The sequence below is a fragment of the Rhinopithecus roxellana genome, chromosome 17 (genome assembly GCF_007565055.1).
Source record: "Rhinopithecus roxellana isolate Shanxi Qingling chromosome 17, ASM756505v1, whole genome shotgun sequence".
In the NCBI taxonomy this organism is placed as follows: domain Eukaryota; kingdom Metazoa; phylum Chordata; class Mammalia; order Primates; family Cercopithecidae; genus Rhinopithecus; species Rhinopithecus roxellana.
The window spans coordinates 75,498,375-75,520,972 of NC_044565.1; the positions used below are offsets into that span (position 1 = coordinate 75,498,375).

A 22,598-nucleotide genomic window follows, 5' to 3' on the forward strand; every position below is an offset into this window, starting at 1 on the left:
AAGGCCACAGTGCAGAAAATAAGGTAGAAACAAGTGAGAAGGCGACTGACCCTTTTTCCACCAGCACCACTGCATGCTGTGAAAGTATAATAAAATGTTTTCAGTCCAACCTTAACATTTTTGTCCTTAATAGCACATCAGTTCACATTTGCTCATTAAAAAAAAATTGCTTTTACCCAATCAGCAATTGATTCCATGGCTTCAGTGATCTTTAGAGTTCATCGAACTTGTGGTATGTGCAGATAATAAAGACTAACACCTGGCAAATAGACGCTAACTTTTAACTGTAACAAATTTTAATCAGTTGGATTTAAGATACTTTTTTAAAAAAATTATGATTCTACATGAAAAAAAGCTAACATTTTTAACATAAATGATTTCATAAATACGCCTGGTGGGATATAATGCTGAAATGAATTTTTAGAGCCTCTCATATTATAATCTTGATCCTCAAAGTGGACATTTCTCAGACTTTTTTTTCTTTTTTTTTTGAAATGGAGTCTCGCTCTGTCACTCTGTCGCCCAGGCTGGAGTGCAGTGGCTCGATCTTGGCTCACTGCAAGCTCTGCCTCCCGTGTTCACGCCATTCTCCTGCCCCAAGCTCCTGAGTAGCTGGGACCACAGGTGTCCGCTACCATGCCCGGCTAATTTTTTTGTATTTTTAGTAGATATGGGGTTTCACTGTGTTAGCCAGGATGGTCTCGATCTCCTGACCTCGTGATCCACCTGCCTCGGCCTCCCAAATTGCTGGGATTACAGGCGTGAGCCACTGCGCCCGGCTGAGACCTTTTAAGTCTATAACTTTGCATTGCTTTTAGTTCAGTTTTGGAAAAATAACTGGAAATATAGAGCATTAAAGGTAAACAAAGCCAGACACTAATTAAAGTGGTAAGGACATTTTAATCAGTTATAACTATTATAATAGGGAAAACAGTCCAGTGTGAACTGAGCTTAACTTTGATTTGTACAGAAGTGACTGGGCATTTTTAAGGGAGAATAAGGGAGTGGGGAAGGGACAAGGAGGGCCTCAGTAAAGTCAGGAAAGTGAAAAATTCCAAAGAGTTGGTCATTGTAAATGCAATTAAGCCAGCTGTGTCTGCTAGCTGAAGTTGCTGAAGTTAGGATTCTGTCTTTCTAGAGAGACTGGGGGACAGAGGCCTTATCCTCTGGTGTTGACTGGAACAAGCAATAAAATTTTTTGGCAGCCTCGAGTTCTCTCCAAACTCCATATTAGAGTTTGTTCAAGTCTTTATGGGCCAGGATTGAGGCCTAGTTGAGAAGAGAGCTCAGGGGAGCCTGGCTAGAGTTTGGTCAAGGAAAGAATCTTTGTCAATTGTAAATGAATAACTTTGCAATCCCAATACTCCCAATTTTGGAACTTTATACAATGGAAATAAAAGCACTAGCAACTAAAAATACATGTACCAGGATGTTTAGTGCAACACTGCTCATAGAAGCAAAAACTGGGAACATTTTGAATATTCAGCTAATGAATAAACTATGATATAACTATACTGTGGAGTAGAATGCAACTATTAAAAAGAAAAAATCAAATCTGTATGATTGACTTTGGAGCCAATATAAATGACCATGATACATTATTAAGGGAAAATCAATTTACAGAGTCATGGGGTTTTGAAAGTTGTATTTGAAAATAGAACCCCATACATACATATATAGGAGATACCCTTTTCTATCCCATATTGCATTTTGGTACAGGATAGAGAAAGATGTGTGTTATCTCAGTGAAATGAGAATGGATAGGAAAGAGGGTTATTACATTTTATAGTGGGCATGTATTGTTTTTTAGATTTTTTTTTTTTTTTTTTTTTTTGAGACAGAGTCTCGCCCTGTCGCCCAGGCTGCAGTGCAATGGCATGATCTCAGCTCACTGCAACCTTCACCTCCCGTGTTCAAGCAATTCTCCTGCCTCAGCCTCCTGAGTAGCTGGGACTACAGGCACAAGCTGCCATGCCCGGCTAATGTTTTTGTATTTTAATAGAGATAGGGGCCGGGCGCGGTGGCTCAAGCCTGTAATCCCAGCGCTTTGGGAGGCCGAGACGGGCGGATCACGAGGTCAGAAGATCGAGACCATCCTGGCTAACATGGTGAAACCCCGTCTCTACTAAAAAATACAAAAAACTAGCCGGGTGAGGTGGCGGGCGCCTGTAGTCCCAGCTACTCGGGAGGCTGAGGCAGGAGAATGGCGTAAACCCGGGAGGCGGAGCTTGCAGTGAGCTGAGATCCGGCCACTGCACTCCAGCCCGGGCGACAGAGCGAGACTCCGTCTCAAAAAAAAAAAAAAAAAAAAAAAGAGATAGGATTTCACCTTGTTGCCTAGGCTGGTCTTGAACCCCTGAGCTCAGGCACTCCGCCTGCCTCAGCCTCCCAAAGTGCTAGGATTACAGGTGTGAGACACCACACCCAGCCAGATTTAAATATAACATAAAACACACACACAGGAGTCCTGCTTGTCAATAAGGACAAGCAAGGAAACAAAACTATCCTTCAATGTGATAATGTGAGTATTCTGGCCATTATTAGTATGTAAGTCTAAAAGGATTTACAGGAATTCAAATACCTATCAAACTTCACTGTTAGGTTCATAGTTTTCAAGTGTTGCAATCCGTGCTCCTCTGCATTGATTTCTCACTGCCATGTGTTTATTTCCACCAACCAAGAAGCTTTATTGAGCTTTATACTGCTGATGGTCTAGATTAAGGAATCAAGACCCACCCCTCACTTCCAATCCCTTGCCTCTCGATTTGAGAAGTTTTACCCCAACCTAAACTGATCTATTACTTTTTATTAACGAGACTGGCAATCACAAATATGAGCTTTGAGAAGACTCCTTTTTTAATTAAAACATTAGGGAAAACTGGAAATTTCCCTACTACTATTTTATTTTATTTTTTTATTTTATTTTATTTTATTTATTTTTGAGACAGAGTCTTGCTCTGTCACCCAGGCTGGAATATAGTGGCATGATCTCGTCTTACTGCAAACTCCACATCTCGGGTTCAAATGATTCTCCTGCCTCAGCCTCCTGAGTAGCTGGAATTACAGGTGCCTGCCGTCATATTTGGCTAATTTTTGTATTTTTAGTAGAGGCGGGGGTTTCACCATGTTGGCCAGGCTGGTCTTGAACTCCCAAGCTCAAATGATCCACCTGCCTTGGCCTCCCAAAGTGCTGGGATTACAGGCGTGAGCCACTGTGTCCGGCTCCTCCCACTTTTTAAAATGTGTTTCTGAAAGTGCTTTCTTAGTTTATGTCTTGTGATCTACAAATAAGAAATCCTGTAGCAATAATGTTAGATCCTCATTCCTCGGCAGATTCTTACTCTGCTATGGATTTCCAGGAAGTCACAAGAATATTTTATCCAAAGATTTTCTACACACAAAGTTATAAGTAATACCGAGACTGCAGCCAAAAGATTGAGCAAATACAGTGTAAGTAAATCATGGTGCTATTTAAGAAATGTATGACAAAGAGAGTGATACTTCAGAAAAAGACATGGAATAATGGAAATGAGGTTAAAAGACCAGGCCTCACGGGTTTATAACCAAGAGGCTGTGATGGTTGAATTAAAACTTGAGCAAAGGGTTTGGCACTAAGGCTGGAAAATAGGACTTGTAGTTAGCTAGCTGGGTTTGGATAATCTGGTAATTAAAGTGAAGAGCAAAAGTGATTAGCTGGAACATTGATATTGTTTCAAATTATGCACAATGTTGAGCAGATGGATTTGGTATCAAATTAACATGGCTATTTTATAATTACAACCATGATGTAAAAATTCATTCATTTGGAAAGAGAAAAAAAAAAAAAAGAAAGGAAGAAAGAAAGTGAGCATCATTCTCCAGCCATTCTCCAGCCAGTGCTAGTGGACTGCCATGTGAACCCAGAACAGCTTAGTGGACTCCAAAGGAGGCCTGTGTTGATTGTTGATTTAGAGTGAGGCTGTGATGCAAAGATGAGGAGAAGAGGCAGAAGAAGCCTTGAGTTTGCATTTGAGAACTAGAGGATGTAGAGTTTTTTTTCCTTTTTCTTTCTTTCTTTTGTTTTCTTTTTCTTTTCTTTTTTTTTTTTTTTTTTTTTTTTTTTTTTTTTTTGACAGTCTTGCTCTGTGGTCCAGGCGAGAGCGCAGTGGTGTGATCGGCTCACTGCAACCTACACCTCCCGGGTTCAAGCGATTCTCCTGCCTCAGCCTCCCGAATAGCTGGAATTACATGCACCCACCACCACAGCCCGGCTAATTTTTGTATTTTTAGTGGAGACAGGATTCTACCATATTGGTCAAGCTGGTCTCAAACCCCTGACCTCAGGGGATTCACCTGCCTCGGCCTCCCAAAGTGCTGGGATTATAGGCGTGAGCCACTGTGCCCGGCCGGATGTAGAGTTTCTAACTGCACTTTTCCTGTGATTCTTATGAAGATCAAATTGCACTCCCCACCTCATACATTAAGCTATCACACATTTCAAGGAAAAGAATTTGAATATTTACGTTGTGTCATTTATCCCTGAATCAGCTTTGTATTTCTGCTTTGAAATAGCAACTATGCTGATGCTTGAATAGAAAGGAAGTCATAAATCTGAAAATTCTCCTTATAGTATTCTCTGCACACTAAAATGATTCTCAGAAAAATGCAGAGGTTGCCTCAGGATTTTTTTTTACTTATTTATTTTACTGTAAGAAACTCTTTTCAAGAATGAAAAGAATTCCAGAATCCACAGTGGCATTTCAGAAGATCTAGATGCAGACTACCTTTACCACTCATCTGCAGTTTATAGGAGTGAGAGCCTCAAAAATGAATGAAAGTTGCTGTCACATCAAGGTTTTGAAATAAAAATAATTGGGGGAGCAAGTTTTATGTGAGTAATTATGCTAAACAAGGTGTTTTGTGGCATGCATGCTAAATTTTCCCTCTTAGGTTTTACTGAATCCAGCTTCAGCTAGAAATCTAGGCTAGTTTATAGAAGATAATTAGATGGACAGAAAATGTTAAGAGAAAAACACTGCCATAAAGGTAAATTTAAGTGAATTATAATAAAGAAATGCGATTATGCTAAAGCTAGTATGTTTTAAAAAGTAAATGAAGTTTAATAAAAGGAAAGAAAAGAGAAGAGCTAAAAGGCAGGGAAAAGAAAGAGAACTGAAAGGGGAAGATGATTGTTAATCTGGACCAATTTGTCTAGAAATTTGGGAGTTTCTCCAGGATGCTGAAGACAGGGGGGCCCACAGAGGCTGGGGTGTAGAGGTGCCTCCTGCAGTGCTCCTCTGGTAGAGGCTGTCTGCTCCTTCATTCTTTTTTTTTTTTTTTTTTTTTTGAGACAGAGTCTCGAATTATCGCCCGGGCTGGAGTGCAATGGCACAATCTTGGCTCACTGCAACCTCTGCCTCCTGGGTTCAAGCAATTCTCCTGCCTCAGTCTCCCGAGCAAGCTGGGATTACAGGTGCCTGCCACCACACCCAGCTAATTTTTTGTATTTTTAGTAAAGACAGGGTTTCACCATGTTGGCCAGGCTGGTCTCGAACTCCTGACCTCATCATCTGCCTGTTTCGGCCTCCCAAACTGCTGGGATTATAGGCATGAGCCACCGCGCCCAGCCCTTTCATTCTTTTTATTTGTATATGTGCATACCTCATTTTACTGTGCTGTGCTCTATTACACTTCACAGATACTATGTTTTTTTTTACAAATTGAATGTTTACGGCAACCCTGCATCAAGCAAGTCTATTAGGGCCATTTTTCCATTAGCATGTGTTTACTTCATTTCTTTTGTCACATTTTAATAATTCTTGCAATATTCATACTTTTAAATTATTACTATTATTATTATTATTATTAGATGAAGTTTTGCTCTGTTGTCCAGGCTGGAGTGCAGTGGTGCTATCTTGGCTTACTGCAACCCCCGCCTCCTGGGTTCAAGCAGTTCTCCTGTCTCAGACTCCCAAGTAGCTGGGATTACAGGGACACCTGGCTAATTTTTTTGTATTTTATTAGAGTTGGGGTTTCACCATGTTGCCCAGGCTGGTCTTGAACTCCTGAACTCAGGCAATCTACCTGCCTCAGCCTCCCAAAGTGCTGGAATTACAGATGTGACCTACTGTGCCTGACCTTAAATTATTATTATATTTTATCTCTATTTTGGTGATCTGTGATCAGGGTCTTGCTCTGTTGCCCAGGCTGGGGTGCAGTGGCCAATCACAGCTCACAGCAGCCTTGACTTCCCCTGCCCAAGTGATCCTCCCACCTTAGCTACACGGATAGCTGGGATTACAGGCATGTGCCACCACACCCAGCTGATTTATTTTCTTACATTTTGAAGAGATGGGGTTTCACTGTGTTGCCCAGGTTAGTCTCAAACTCCTGGGCCCCAGCAATTCTCCTACCTAGGCCTCTGGGAGTATTAAACGTGTGAGCCACCATACCCAGCCTGTGATCTGTGATCTTTGATGTTACTATTGTAATTGCTTTGGGGTACCCCAAACCACACCCATATAAGATGGCAAACTTAATCAATAAATGCTATGCGTGTTCTGACTGCTCTACCCAATGGCCATTTCCCCACCTCTCTTCCTCTCCTCAGGCCTCCCTATTCCCTGAGACACAACAATATTAAAATTAGGTCAATTAATAACCTTATAATGGTTTCTAATTGTTCAAGTGAAAGAGTCACAATTTTCTTACTTTAGATCAAAAGCTAGACATGATGAAGCCTGGTGAGGAAGGCGTGATGAAAGCCAAGCCTCTTGTGCCAAACAGCCAAATTGTGACTACAAAGGAAAAGTTATTTAAGGAAATTAAAAGTGCTATTTCAATTAACACATGAATGACAAGAAAGCAAAACAGCCTTATTGCTGATATGAAGAAAGTTTTAGTGGTCTGGACAGAAGATCAAATCAGCCACAATATTCCCTTCAGCCAAAGCTTAATCTAGAGCAAAGTCCTAATTCTCTTCAATTATTGGAAGGCTGAGAGAAAGGAGGAAGCCACAGATGAAAAGTTTAAAGCTAGCAGAGGTTGGCTGATAAGGCTTAAGGAATGATGCTATCTCCGTAACATAAAAGTACAAGGTGGAAGACTGAAGTGGGAGGGATCGCTTGAACCCGGGAGTTTGAGGCTATAGTGAGCTATGATCACACCACTGCACTCCAGTCTGGGCAACAGAGAAAGACCCTGTGTCAAAAACAAACAAACAAACAAACATGTTATTAAGTAAAGTACAAGATGAAACAGTAAGTGCTGATGGAGAAACTGCAGCAAGTTATCTACAAGTGCTAGCTAAGATCATTGATGAAAGTGGCTACATTATACAACAGATGTTCCATATAGATGAACCAGCCTTAAATTGGAAGAAGATGCCATCTAGGACTGTCATAGCTAGAAAGAAGTCCATGTCTGGCTTCAAAGCATCAAAGGACAGGCTGACTCTTGTTAGGGGCTAATGCAGCTGGTGACTTTAAGTTGAAGCCAATGCTCATTTGCCAATCTGAAAATCCTAGGGCCCTTAAGAATCATGCTAAATCTATTCTGCTTTTGCGCTATAAATGGAACAACAAAACCTGAATAACAGCACATTTGTTTACAGCCTGGTATACTGAATATTTTAGCCCCATTGTTGAGACTTACTGCTCAAAAAAAAAAAAAAAAAAAAAAAGATCCCTTCTTATTGCTCATTGACATTGCAGATGGTCACCCAAGAGCTCTAATGTAGACGTACAAAGAGATAACTGTTGTTTTTATGCCTGCTAATACAATATCCATTCTCAACTCATGGATCAAGAAGTAATTCCAACTTTCAAGTTTTATTATTTAAGAGACACATTTTGTAAGGCTATAGCTACCATAGATAGTGATTCCTCTGATGGATGTGACCAGAGTAAATTGAAAGGAGCAGAATAAATTGAAATCCCTCTGGAAAGGATTCACTTTTCTAAGTGCCATTAAGAACATTCGTGATTCATGGGAGGAGGTCCAATTACTGACATTAATAGGAGTTTGAAAGAAGTTTACCCCAACCCTCATGGACAACTTTGAGGGGTTTAAGATTTCAGTGGAGGGGGCTGGGCATGGTGGCTCACGCCTGTAATCCCAGCACTTTGGGAGGCCAAGGCGGACAGATCACCTGAGGTCGGGAATTCGAGACCAGCCTGACCAACATGGTGAAACCCTGTCTCTACTAAAAATACAAAAATTAGCCTGGTGTGGTGGTGGGCACCTGTAGTCCCAGCTACTCGGAAGGCTGATGTAGGACAATCACTTGAACCGGGAGGCGGAGGATGCAGTCAGCTGAGACTGTGCCATTGCACTCCAGCCTGGGCAACAAGAGCGAAACTCCGTCTCAAAAAAAAAAAAAGAGATTTCAATGGAGGAAAACTTCTATGGCTGCTCACTCATTCTGGGGAGGCAAACGCTCAGGGTTTGAAGTCAGACAGACCTGGGTTTACATCCCTCTTTGGTGCTCACTGGTTGCAGGCAGGCTAGTTAACCTCACAAAAAGTCATCTGGGGTAATAATAGCATCTCCTTAGATCATTACTACGAGAATTAAATGAGTGTTTTGCACAGGTGTTAGCTTGTTATATATTAGTAACGTACTAACTATATATATTAATAAATTCTACTTGGTATTATATATAATAATTATGATTACTTATATATGCCTTTCTACATGTTCCTCTTTTCTCCCAGAGAGATTGAGAGCAGAGATTTTCATCAAGTACTTCGATGAATCCCTAAATGCAATGCACATTGAACACAGGCACTATATATTTTTTCAGTTATTGATATTGATTTGTTTCATTCAGGAGTTTTAGAGGTTGCAAACTCTACTCTCTGATGCTTTAAAAAATTTTTGTTTCTTTTTATTTGTTACCAGCATGTAGCTAGCACAACTCTTGTAATTAACTGACTGTGACTGGGTGCTTATTCTGGCCCACACACAGTTCAAAGGGAAGAAAGAGGGAAGAACAAGAAGGGTAGAGAAAGCATCCATGATTTTTAGACAAGTGTTGTAAGGAAAAAAGAGAAGGTATCAAAAAGGTGTATGTGTCCGGAAAAGAGATTGCACAAGGTAGAATTTACTGAGCTGGAGGAATGTGGGAGAATGTTGCATACCAAGTCTCCTGAAAGGAAAGGAAGGCAGAGATAGGATGAGACGTGGTGTGTATTAGTGCTTCAAATTAACAGCAGGTTTTGCGTTCCCAACTTGAGGCAGCTTGTGTGGAATTTGGCATAGGGCAAATGGACCCACAGCTTCAGAAGGGAGCTGCTGGCAGGGGAAGTTGTACTATCTGACAGTGCCTGTATGAGATTGGTACCTTTTGGGAACTTCTACCTAAGGCGGTGTCTCAGATAGACACAAAGACCCTTTGGGACTTCCCTGAGAAACAGAATAAGAAGTGCTCAGGCAAGACCATACTTCCCCCCTCTTCCTGTATCCTTGAAACCTTTCAGAGATTTGCTGTCAAATACTGGGTCCAGGACCAGAAAGTTAAAAAAGCAAGACTTGGGAAATAGTGACTGGTTTTGTTAATGGATGGTGAGGATTTTTTTTTTCTTTCTCTCTTAGTGTAAATGATTTGTTTTTTTCTCTTTGTGTAGATGATTGAAGTACTTAAGTGTCTTTGTAAGTCCAGTATCTCTTTTCTTATTTTATAAAGATCTCATTAAAAAATGAACTAATAGATATTTATTATAGAAACAGTAGATAAATGCTGATGAGCATAAAGAAGGAGGAAATACATGCGACCCCCAACTCCCAGAAATAATCACTATTAAAAATTTGATATATAATGTTTCAGATTTTTAACATATTCACGTATTTTCTTAGAAAAATGGGATTGTAATGAATAAACTTTTGTAACTTGTATATCTCACTTAATCGATACCGAATATTTTTCCATGTTACTAATACGCTTCAACATGTTTTTTTTTTTTTTTTTTTTTTGAGATGGAGTCTCACTCTGTCGCCCAGGCTGGAGTGCAGTGGCGTGATCTCGGCTCACTGCACCCTCTGCCTCCCAGGTTCAAGCGATTCTCCTGCCTCAGCCTCCTGAGTAGTTGGGACTACAGGTGCACACCACCATGCCAGGCTAATTTTTGTATTTTTAGTAGAGACAGGGTTTCACCATGTTAGCCAGGATGGTCTTGATCTCCTGACCTTGTGATCCACCTGCCTCAGCCTCCCAAAGTGCTGAGATTACAGGTGCGAACCACTGTACCCAGCCACTTCAACATTATTTTATAATTGCATAGTACTACATCTTATGAGTATGTTCTAATTTTTTCAACTACTTCTGGCACATAGATTGTTTCTAATATTTTCTTAGTATAAGTAATGCTGTGTGAAATATCCTTATACATATGCAATCTATATTCTTTTCTTGGGATATATTTCTAGAACAGGAACTGCTGAGTTAAAGGGTATTCACATTTTAAAAAGCTTTTGATACACATTACAAAATTATCTTCCTCCTATGTTGTACGGTTTATATTCTTGCTAGTAGAGTATGAAGGTGCCATTTTCCAAACCTCCTGCCAACATTGAGAATTTTCATTTTTTCATCTTTGTCAAGTTTATAGATAATAAATTGTATCTTATTGTTTAATTTATACTCCTTTTTTAGGGAAGCTGACTTTTTCATGTGTATATTGGTCATTATATTTCTTCCCTTGTGAACTATTTATTAATATCCAGTTGTTAATTGTAAATGCTATTTATATGTTTATTTCACTTTTTAATCTCATTTTGTTATTTGTAAGTTGATTTTGATTACAGTTGGGTTATATTTTACTTTTATAAGTCTTACATTTTATGGTTTAAATATTGAACTTTTGTCTTTATAGTTCCTTCTGTTGTGATTGTGATTAAAACATTTTCAGGACAAAAGTATTTAATCATGATTAAAACAATTTTAAGATTATAAAACCAATCACGTGATTCTCTTCAAGTTTCTATGCGATTTTTTTTTTTTTTTTTTTGACATGGAGTCTCATTCTGTCACCCAGGCTGAGTGCAGTGGCACGATCTTGACTCACTGCAACCTCCACCTCCCGGGCTCAAGCAATTCTCCTGTCTCAGCCTCCCGAGTAGCTGAGACTACAGGTATGGGCCACCACGCCCAGCTAGATTTTTATATTTTTGCTAAAGAAGGGGTTTTACCATGTTGGCCAGGCTGGTCTCAAATTCCTGACCTCAGATGATCTGCCCACCTCAGCCTCCCAAAGTGCTGGGATTACAGGCAGGAGCCATTGTCCTGGCTGTACATCATTTTTACGTTTAACTCTTTAGTCTACCATGCTTACTTTGTGTATGGCATGAAGTAATGATTGCATCTTTATTTTTCCTAATAGTTAATGATTTAACCTGTTACTGAATAGTTCATTGTTTTCCCACTGGGTTTAAAAACCGTATTTAACAAATACAATAAACATTTTACTGTAGTACTTCTATGCGTATTTCTGGGCTTTTGGCTCTGTTCCACTGCTCTACTTCTTTTGGCACCAGTACCAAACTTTAAATTCTTGTTATTTTTAGCCTATTTAGTACCTAATATCTCCCTCCCTCCCTCCCTCCCTAATATCTCCCTCCCTAATACCTCCCTCCCTAATATCTCCCTCCCTCCCTCTTTTCTAAAATTTTCTTTACCATTCTCAGTTTTTTATTCTTTAAAATAAACTTTAGGATTTTTGACCTGTCTGGAAAATTTCTTTGGGATTTTAAGCAAAATTTGATTATGTTTATAAATTAATTTGAGGGAGAATTAATATATTTACAATGTTAAGCTTTCCAATACAGAAAAATTTTCCAATACAGAAAAATGTATCAAACTGTTTTTAATTTTCTCAGTAAAGTTACATTTTTATATAGGTTATTCACTTTTTTTATTCCTAGAAATGTTATTTTTGTTGTTGCTATTATCAATAATACAATAACTAAGAATTTTTTTTTTGTTTGTTTTTGTGAGACAGGGTCTCGCTCTGTCACCCAGACTGGAGTGCAGTGGCACGATCTCAGCTCACTGCAAGCTCTGCCTCCCGGGCTCACTCCATTCTCCTGCCTCAACCTCCCGAGTAGCTGGGACTACAGGCGCCTGCCACCACACCCAGCTAATTTTTTTGTATTTTTAGTAGAGATGGGGTTTCACCATGTTAGCCAGGATGGTCTTGATCTTCTGACCTCGTGATCCGCCCTCCTCAGCCTCCCGAAGTGCTGGGATTACAGGCATGAGCCACTGCACCTGGCCAAAAATTATTTTCTATTATATTTTCTAAGTTTTTGTGGGTTATATAGAAAATTTCATATATTTCCATATAATTGTTCTGTCGCCAGAACAATTTGTTTTGTAACTTGTATTTATTTGTAACTGTTCACCTCACTTTTTAATTATGTAGAAGCAAATTTAGTTTGTTCTATTGAGAAAATGAATATTAATCTGCAGGTTGAATATTTTTGCCTCCATTTTTCTCATAAAATTCTTCTTTTGTTTCTTTTTCTTGCCTGGTTGCAGTGGCTCAAATGTCTAGAACAGTGCTAAATGGATGGTAGTGATAATGAGCATGCTTTTCTTGTTTTTGATTTTAACATTAATACTTCTAGTATTTTACCATTAAGTATGATGCCTGTGTTTGATTTGAGATTTGAATTAACATGAGTGTCATGTTAAGAATCAGTCTTTTAATTTTGTTTTATTAATTAAAAAATTGATATTGAATTTTATCAAATGACTTTTCAAGATTATTGTGGCAATCCAAAAGTTTTTCTCTGTTGCCCAGTCTGGAGTGCAGTGGTGTGATCATAGCTCCCTGCAACTTTGAACCCCTGGGCTCAAGTGATCCTCCTGCCTCAGCCTCCCAGGTTGGTAGGACTATAGGCATCTGCCATCACACTGGGCTATTTTTTTTTTTTTTATTGTAGAGATGGGGTCTCACTATGTTGCCCCTGCTGATCTCGAACTCCTGGCTTCAAGTGATCCTGCCACCTTGGCCTCCCAAAGCACTGGGGTTACAGGGGTGAGCCACTATTCCCAGCCTTACTTTTTACATCTTTAGGGTAACCTATGTTTACATATGAAGTTAGTCTGTGCTTTTCTTGATTATGCTTTATCAGTTTTTTTTTAAAGTCAGGGTGTTATGTTAGCTTTCTGTTACTTTTGTCCACTTGAACACTTCATGTACCATGGGAATTAATTGTGCTTGAAGCTCAGAGAGAACTTGATTGTGGAAGTAATCTGAACTAAAAGCTTTTTTTGGAAATAATTTCTTATTAACTTTCACATTTTTCTGTGGTTACTGATCTGTTGTTTTTTGACTTCTTCCTGGGTCAGTTTGCTTCTAATTATCATTTTGGCTGTGTCTCCTAATATTTGATATGTGGTATTCTCATCACTGAAACCTTCTAAGCATTCATGCTGTAATTGTGTTTTTAATTTATTCTCCAATCAATGATTTTTTTTTTTTTTAAGAACTCTGAAGTTTCCCCAAGAGCTTGGGGTCTTTTTGACTTACACTTTTGTAATTAATGCATAGTTTTATTACAGTGTGATCATAGAATATGGTCTGACAATTTCTTTTGGAAAGAAATTACTTACAATTTTTTTTGGTAGCCTAATATAAAATCAAGTTTTACAAACTTTTCTTATATTTTTTTCTTAATGGGCTAGACAAAAGATCCTTCTCTTTAATTATTCATTTATCCATTGAGGATTGTTTCCACCATGTGTCTCATACATGCCAGGCATTGTATTAGGCATTGCAGGATATAAAATGAATTAGTCATAAGCTTTGTCTTAGGTTGATAAAGTTTGGATGGAACATAGACACATGTAGACCTAATTATAATACAAAAAGAAATGCAACCGCAGCGAAATGTACAAAAGCAGCAGGCAGCTAGAGTGGGAGTCAAGCCCTGTCGTAGGTTCTGAGAATACAAACTTGCCTACGATGGCCCTGAGAGGCTTTCAGTCCTAGCGTGTAAAACATACATTGAGAGCAGAGACAGGCTTTTTGGAGGCAAGGTGATTAATTAGGAAATCACCGCAGACCTTCAGTAATAAATCAGAACGTATGAGGGACGGTAAGAGTACAAGATGAGAACAGAGGATTTTCACACTTAAGGGACGGATAGCAGAAGAGAAGTCCAGACCGGAGGATGAAGGAGGTAGTAGTAAAATTTTATAGACGCTATGCGAGAGTTTTTCAAGGGGTGCTTGGTCAGTTGGGACAAACAGAGCCAAAAGGTCAAGTAAGATGACTCACACCTGTAATCCCAGCACTTTGGGAGGCTGAGGCAGGCAGATCACGAGGTCAGGTGTTCGAGACCATCCTGGCCAACATGGTGAAACCCTGTCTCTACTAAAAACATGAAAATTAGCCGGGCCTGGTGGCACGTGCCTGTAATCCCAGCTACTCGGGGGGCTGAGGCAGAAGAATCGCTTGAACCTGGGAGGCGGAGGTTGCAGTGAGCTGAGATCATACCACTGCACTCCAGCCTGGGTGACACAGCAAGACTCCGTCTCAAAAAAATAAAAAGAAAAAAAAATTAAAAAGGTTTCAGTTACCTTTGGTCTTTGGGGACTTGGAAAGAGCAGTTTCAGTGAAGTGGGGGAAAAAGCCAAGCCACAAGCAGGTTGAGACTAAATGGGATGTGAGATGGTGGAGACAAGTATTTTTTCAGGAGCTTAGTTGTGGAGGGAATGCAGGAGTTAGGGCGGTAATTAAAGGAGCAAGGCTGGCTGGGTGCGGTGGCTCACACCTGTAATCCCAGCACTTTGGGAGGTCAAGGCAGGTGGATCACGAGGTCAGGAGATCAAGACCATCCTGACTAACATGGTGAAACCTCGTCTCTACTAAAAATACAAAAAAGGCAGCTGGGCGTGGTGGCGGATGCCTGTAGTCCCAGCTACTCGGGAGGCTAAGGCAGGAGAATGGCGTGAACCCGGGCAGTGGAGCTTACAGTGAGCTGAGTTTGCACCACTGCACTCCAGCCTGGGCGACAGAGCGAGACTCCATTTAAAAAAAAAAAAAAAGCAAAAATCAGAAAGACTGTTGTTGGGATATAAAGACAATGTGAGAACGTGAGCGTGTTTAGCTAATGAGGAGTGCGTGCTGAGAGCGAGGGAAGGCATGGTTGTTGTTGAGAGTCCTAAGCAGGTGGGAGACACATGGTGAGACACAAAGCCCATGTGGGAGGTGGCCTCTTGACAGGAATAGGGCACCTCTTCTTGAGTCGGAGGCAATGCTTGGAACTGGTAGGTAGTGTGGGCAGAAAGATGGGATCTCCCCCATTTCTTTGCAAGGCTGTGTCATTGTAGAACCTTTAGTCACAGTCCTGGACTCTGACTGAAAGGGTCCTGGGTCTTGGCCTCTATGTTAACAGTTTGCTTCATAGGGAAGATTTAGGATTCATCCCTTTCTCTCCTGCTATAGAACTAAAAAAGAATCTCTACACCAGTGGTCCCTAATGTGTTTGGCTCCAGGGACCAGTTTTGTGGAAGACAATTTTTCCACGGACTGGGAGTGGGGGGATGGGGATGGGTTCAGGATGAAACTGTTCCCCCTCAGATCATCAGGCATTAGACTCTCATAAGGAGCATGCAGTGTAGATCCCTCGCATGCACAGTTCACAATAGGGTTCATGCTCCTATGGGAATCTATTGCCACAGCTGATCTGACAGGAGGCGGAGCTCAGATGGTCGTGCTCGCTTGCCTGCTGCTCACCTCCTGCTGTGCAGCCTGGCCTCTAAGAGACCACAGGTAGGTACCTATCCATGGCATGGGGGCTGGGGACTGCTGCTTTACACTTATGATATAGTTTGGATGTTGTGCCTACCCAAATCTCATGTTGAGATGTAATCTCCAGTGTTGGAGGGGGGGCCTGGTGGGAGGTGATTGGATCATAGGGACAGATTTCTCATTCAAGGTTTGGTACCATCCTCTTAGTGCTGTTCTTACGATAGCGAATGAGTTTCTTTTCTTTTCTTTTCTTTCTTTTCTTTCTTTCCTTCCCTTCCTTCCCTTCCTTCTTTCTTTCTCTCTTTCTCTCTTTCTCTCTTTCTTTCTTTTTCTGTCTCACTCTGTTGCCCAGGCTGGAGTGCAGTGCATTGGTGCGCTCTTGATCTTGGCTCACTGCAACCTCTGCCTCCCAGGCTCAAGCATGCCACCATGCCCGGCTAATTTTTATATTTTTAGTAGAGACAGGGTTTTGCCATGTTGGCCAGGCTGGTCTCGAACTCCTGACCTCAGGTGATTCACCCTTCTCGGCCTCCCAAAGTGCTGGGATTATAGGCATGAGCCATCACATCCAGCCGATAGTGAGTGAGTTCTGGTAAGCGCTGGTCATTTAAAAGTGCCCCCTCTCTGTCTTGCTCCTGCTCTGGCCATGTGACTCATCTGCTCCTGCTTTGCCTTCCACCATGATTGTCAGTTTCATGAGGCCTCCCCAGAAGCCGACCAGATGCCAGTATCATACTTCCTGCATAGCCTGCAGAACCGCGAGCCAATTAAACCTCTTTTCTTTATAAATTACCCAGTCTCAGGTATTTATAGCAATGCAAGAATGGACTAATACAACTTACTTTCCTGAGGCTGTTGCCTCTGTTGGGCATTGAGGAGTTTCTAGCAGTCTCTCTTTCTTTAATTATGTGGCATGCAATGAATCATCAGAATAATTAACCCAGTCAATTGTAAACAACATGATTGATGGATGCCATCAGATCACAAAAGTTCCTATTACCGTAAATACAAGGGGATAAGTAAATCAAAATAATGTTTCAAATCCTCAGTAGGCCCCTTTTTCTGTTTCTAATTGAAGAATGTCACATCAACACATAAACAAAAATGCCTGTGAAGGAAATGTGTATTTTAGTGCACTGCATTTTTATATCTGAAGTTTATTTCTATTCCTAACTTTAAATGCTGAGAAAGGGATTTGTTTTGGTGCTTACAAAATTTTCCCATTTGCTCTTTGGGCTCTCACAAGTTGACAACAAATTACTGAGACCAAGGGTTTTTGTCTTTTTCTGTTATTCTAGAAAACACCGTATCCTCTGTATGGAGGGAAATTTCTGGTTTGATTAACACTGTAAATTATTATGAGACAAAGCCTAAAAGATTACTCACACAGGCTCTTACATTGAGTAAGATATTATGTATTAAAAATCAGGGTTAATACTTTAACAGGCTCGTTATGGTTCAGAAATCCCCTGGGGGACTTCAACCATCTTTTCTGGATGTTCACTTTGCCAAATAGCCTGCCTCTATGTTATATCCCTACCTGAAGGGCGGGCTCAGACACTGATTGGGGGAAGTGTCACCCTTACTATACCAAGAAGTCAGACATCCAAGCTCAGACACTATGCAAAGTCAGATACTTCAAGGGCTTTCCTTGGAAGGGAGGATGAAAAGGGAAGGGTAGGAACATCAGCTCAGGTGAGACATATGAATTCAACGAAACATCAGGGATGGTTTGCCATGTTTGCGAGCAGCACAGAAAATGGCAGTTGGCTCCAAGTTCCCAGCACACCAAAGGGGGCAGCAGTGCGTCTGTAAAGTGCGTTGTTGACTTGGTGATAATTTCTGTTTGCATTCACACTCGCTGATAATCTCAACTGCTCGAGGCAATTCAACAGATAACAATGCGGAAGTTTGGTCTAAAGCCACCTGAAATCACTTCCACGAGCTCTTCAGATAAAGCTGCCTTTGATAGTCTTCATTAACCCCTCCCATATTTGCCCCTCAGAGTCCCTTGGCTTAGCAGCCCAGCCTTTGAAGTCCAACCTAAGCATTCTTAGATGATGAGTGAGGGTCTGCCTTCCCCAGCACCAGCCACTTAGTCAGGCTTGTGGCTGGTCTAACAAACTGGAACCTGGAATTCTGAGAAAACGAAACCAAACAGTTGTACTCCGGGGTTAACACAGAGTAACTTCCACCTGCTGTGTGAGTTGGTGATCCTTTCTCTTGCTGTTGGAGAGCCCCAGTGAAAACTTCAGTGAAATGAGAGAGCATGGAGCCTGCCAGTCGCCCGCCCTGCACACACACACACGCAAACACATTTAACTTTCCACTTGCAGTGTGACCTGCCCTCCAGTGTGACTTATCAGCTGTTTGGCTTTTGTCACTAAAGGAAAACAAATTGTGGAATGTCCTGCTCTGCATGCTTCTGAGATGGCCGAGCTAACTTAGGGGTTATGAGGTGGTTTGCAAGTGAGGAGAATAATGATCTTCAGTTTCTGACCTCCTGGCACGGTGGCGGGCGGTATTTATCAGGAGGTACATGTGACTGGTTAAGACTCAGAGCCCCAGCCTGAAGGAAACAGCTGCTCTCGGCGTGCTCCGGCACTTGGCAGCTGGACAGGCAGAGTGCTGATGTGAAAAATACCACCATGACAAAACCACCCCAGTAAGTAACTGGAGAACTTTCCTCTCTCTCTCTCTCTTTCATTCTCTCTCTGTGTGTGTGTGTGTGTGTGTGTGTGTGTGTGTGTGTGTGTGTGTGTGTTGCAAGCCACCAAAAACTTAATATTTTTATTGTGGTTTCCCTCTGGCACGATAGGAGGAGATATTTTATTTGTACCTGTTAACAGCCATTGGTGTTTTCACAGCCCTCTTTTAGAACCTGTTATTTTCGGCAATGGTGTTTTGTAACTTTGAGGATGAACGGGGCATGTGGCTTCACTCCTGTCTAGGAAACAGCGAGTTTGTTTCCCAGTGTTCAGGATTTTGCTGGTCCATGGTGTTTAGGTTCAAAGCCAAGATTCAGGTTATGAAGTGGAGAATTCATTGAAGTGAGTTGATGACTAGATTTGATTTTAATCTGTTTCTACCACTGAAACCTGAAAACATACTTGTTTAAAATAACTTGTGAATTTGTTGTATGGCTGACTTGGCTTTTCCTATGCAATTTTTGAGAATATCTCATTTAACTGTGTAGAACTGTCTGCAGTATAGAAGATTGACACAATAATATTTAGATTCACATTAGAAATCATATTTAGATTTCTTGCATGGTTTCCAACTAATTGAAAGCTGTATTTTATAGCTACTTTCCCCACCGCCCCCCCTCCCCCCCGCAACAAGCTAATTCACCTTCATTACTTTAAAATGTTCAGTTGCCCCCAGGTCTTCCTTATTTTAGTGTTTTCGTGATCCTGGAGCTGTTTCTTCCTTGTTTATGACCTGGCTGGGAAAGTGCTGCCTGCGGCTGATGATTAACTCTGGGAGGCCTGGCATCCAAATTACGGAGAGGACCGGCTCTTTCTCAGGTTCATTCAGCAGTAATGGCGCTTGCTCTTGGGAGAGCAGCAAAGCAGGCACCATGCTGGAACTGAGCTGTTGTTCAGTGACTTTTGTCCTTCCTTGGTAGTCACCAGACAGAATGCTTCAGAGGAAAGGCAAAAGGGGAAAAGAGAGAGGGCAGAGCTCTAAACTGATGACATAAACCTCTGAAAGTGACAGGTCTTTGAATCAGAGGCTGCAGGGAGATAACCAAACAGGTTCCTGTTTCTGGAGATTGCATGGACCTTGAGGAGGGTGGGCAGAGAGGGGCTGTTTTTATTTGAAGTCTCACCAAATAGTTGTTTTGCTTGTGATAAGCCTAGGACAACCTGGAGTGCGCTTGTTTCCTCGTGTGACAAATGGATTCTCAAACAGGCTCAAGTTATACGATTTTCTTTCACCCTCTGCCCCCTGCCATGAGGGAACACTATTCTCTCTCCACCTTTACCACCCCTTGTTGTTTGTGGAGAATGGATTAAAATTGACCCAGGGCACGCCACTTCTGTGGTCGAGTTTCCCTCAACACAGTGGGTCTTGGGTACCACACCAACCAATGTTCTCTGATGGAAGCACTTTCAGATGCCCTGTCTAAACAAATGGCTAGCCTGACATTGAGAAGTTCTCCACTTTCTTTTCCTTAAAATGTAGAAGAATCCACAAAACCTAGAGTGGCCAATGAGGAAAAATAGTCCCAACTTCTTCTCTGTTCCTCGGTATGGGGCATTTGTGTGAGGTCCTTGGGTCAGCCGGTGGCCATGTGGTCTGTGACTTCCCTGTCTGACTGCTGGGGGAGGGGGGTCCTCCTGAGTCATTCTTTAGGGGGTTTGTTCCTGGTATAGTTTCATTTTTTCCACAGGTTGATAGTGGAAGAGAACCCTCTGGTGAAATTGTGTCTCTGGAATCATCGAGCCTCCCATAATAAAATGGAAGGTCTAAATGGGAGCAGTTGAATTATCCAACTGCTATATTTTTGAGAGCCAACAGACTCTTTTGAAAAACCCATGATACCCTGACTTTTCAAAATATTAATGGCAAAATAATAAAAAATAATGATTTTACTTGCAGATAGCACATCCATTGACTCAAAGACTTTTTGACCTGGATAGGAATGACAGAATGTGCAATTTAACTCTTTCATTTCAAAGATGAGGAAACTGTAGCAAATTTATTGAAGTCACAGTGCAGAGCCAGAAGAGAGAGCTCAAGGCTTCTACGACTATTGCCATCATAATTTCCATGCTAATAACAATCCCTTACGTTTATTGTGCACCTACTATGCCAAATGATGTGCTAAACAAGTGTATTTATTTTTATAGTCTCCTCACAATAACTCTATGTGCTATATATTATTATTCCAGTTTTATAGATAGGAAACCGAGGTTCAGAAACCCCTTAGTTACTTGACCATAGGTAACACAGACAGGAGGGACACCTGGATCTGACTGTAGAACCTGTACACATTAAAAAATAAAAGTGGAATCCCACACATTTACATTTAAAAACTCATAACATGCAAATGAGAGTATTTCCAGCACAATATGATTACACACAAATGTGTGTTATGGCCTCTTCGAGTTCTCCATGACAGGAAGGGCTAGGTTTCCCCCTGGGACAGTCCAAGCCCAAGCTCTATAAGACTGTCTATAGGACAGTCCAAGCCCAAGCTCAAAACATGACTGGTGGCTTGTTTTTCTCTTTGAAAATAGTTCAGTGACAGTCCTGATGTTGGTAAGAACAGCAACTGGGAACTTTGTTATTAACCTCCAGCACACGGCTCCCATGCCCCTTCTGGCCTTTCCCTCCATTTTTCCTGTCACTCCTTTCCTTTGGAGGACAGCCACTCCGCCCATGCCCCACCCTAAATGGCTGGCTTAGTGTTGATAAAGCTATTATCAGACCCGTTCCCTGTGCTCAGCCTGGAAGGTTGGTTGTCTGAGTAGGTCGTTGATGAATAGAAACTATGTACTCTGCCACTCTGCTCTGTTTTTTTGAGCTGTGGGTGTAGGGGGTGGGTCACAGGGCAGGGGACTAGCTGGCAAGGGGGAGGGAGGAGAGGTGTGCTCTTCTCCACTGCCTGCACCTGCCATTTACCCTGAGTCACACTTCTCCGCACACCAGTTGCATATCTAAAATTCTGGCGGTCTCATGGGTGGGCCACGAACCTGTGGATTTTCTGGGTCATCAGACATGCAGAGCCCTTAAGAAACCTGCCTCCTCCTGAATCCTTTTAAAAATGTCGCTTGCTGCCCACATTCCTCCACTTTAGGTTAAGTGTCAAAATTAGGGTTGGAGATCATGGGAAAGAGCACCAGGTAGTGCGTAATCAACAGGGGACCTTCGATTAATCAGGAGGAAAATCAAGCAAGTATGTCATGTGTGAATATCTCTGAGAAAGTTATCAATGTTTCTGCAAGGTCGTTCTGACAAGATTGCACATTTTGAAGATCAAGCTATTTATAGCATGAAAGAGGAATTTTTAATCTTTAATCCCACCTGCCTGCTGCCTCTAAAACTAAGCCCAACTCAGTAGTAGTCAGCGATGTGGTTTGCTAGGCCACAACCCCTGGGAATTGCCCCCAGTCCTTGCTAGCAATTCCTCACTTCCATAGAAATTGGCATTGTACAGGGGTGTCACAGGGGTACACGTGAAGTGGACTCAGAATCACGACAAGAGTCCACAAGTCATACTCTGGAGCTCATTTGAAAGAAAATAAAATGCTTGATGTGCTTTGGGGGGCCTTTTACGATAAGGAAACAAATTCGGGGATACCATGCCTATTTTATTTCTTCATTTTTGCCCGATGGTGTGTTTCAAAGACATCTGCTTCCAAAAAATTAACTTTCTTGAATCTTCCTTTCCTTTGATATTGATTTCTCACTAACAGTCCCTGGAGTTAACAGATCCAGTGTCATGTTCCCACTGCTCTATGGGATTTGAAGTCTTTGGATTTTTTTTGCTGTTTCAAGTGATTATTATAGCATCAGAGTCTGTAGTGTGTAGAGTCACTGTGCTTTGATCTTTGAATGAATCTTTGGTATTGAGAAGATGAACCCCTGCATTTATATATACTGGCATAAGGCACTTTCTTGCACCTTGACATAATCCCATGAAAGAGGGAGGGTATCATCACCATTGTTTTCCAAGAGGAAACAGAGGACGAGAGAAAATGAGTGCCTTGTCTATGGTCATGGGAAAAGTAACTGTCAGAGCTCAACTATATCTCCTGTCTCCTGACTCCAAGTGCCAGGCTTTTTCTGTTAGTTATGCCGTCTTTCAGAGAAAGACCAATTTCAACTATTTCATGACCATGCACTTACATA

The 22,598-nt window shown here is 41.4% G+C and overlaps 1 protein-coding gene across 3 annotated transcripts in view; it reads left to right on the forward strand.

Annotated features, from left to right (window-relative positions):
• Window positions 1-22,598, forward strand: part of RASGRP3 (RAS guanyl releasing protein 3) — a 130,475-nt gene that overhangs the window by 24,094 nt on the left and 83,783 nt on the right. The window contains exon 1 of one of the 3 annotated variants that reach the window (XM_010372400.2): window positions 17,917-18,402. The exons of 1 other annotated variant lie outside the window; for it this stretch is intronic. The gene's annotated coding sequence lies outside the window, so the exon portion shown is untranslated. Of the gene's footprint in view, window positions 1-17,916; window positions 18,403-22,598 lie in introns of those variants that run through there. One more of the 3 variants, XM_010372401.2, reaches the window with a different exon arrangement.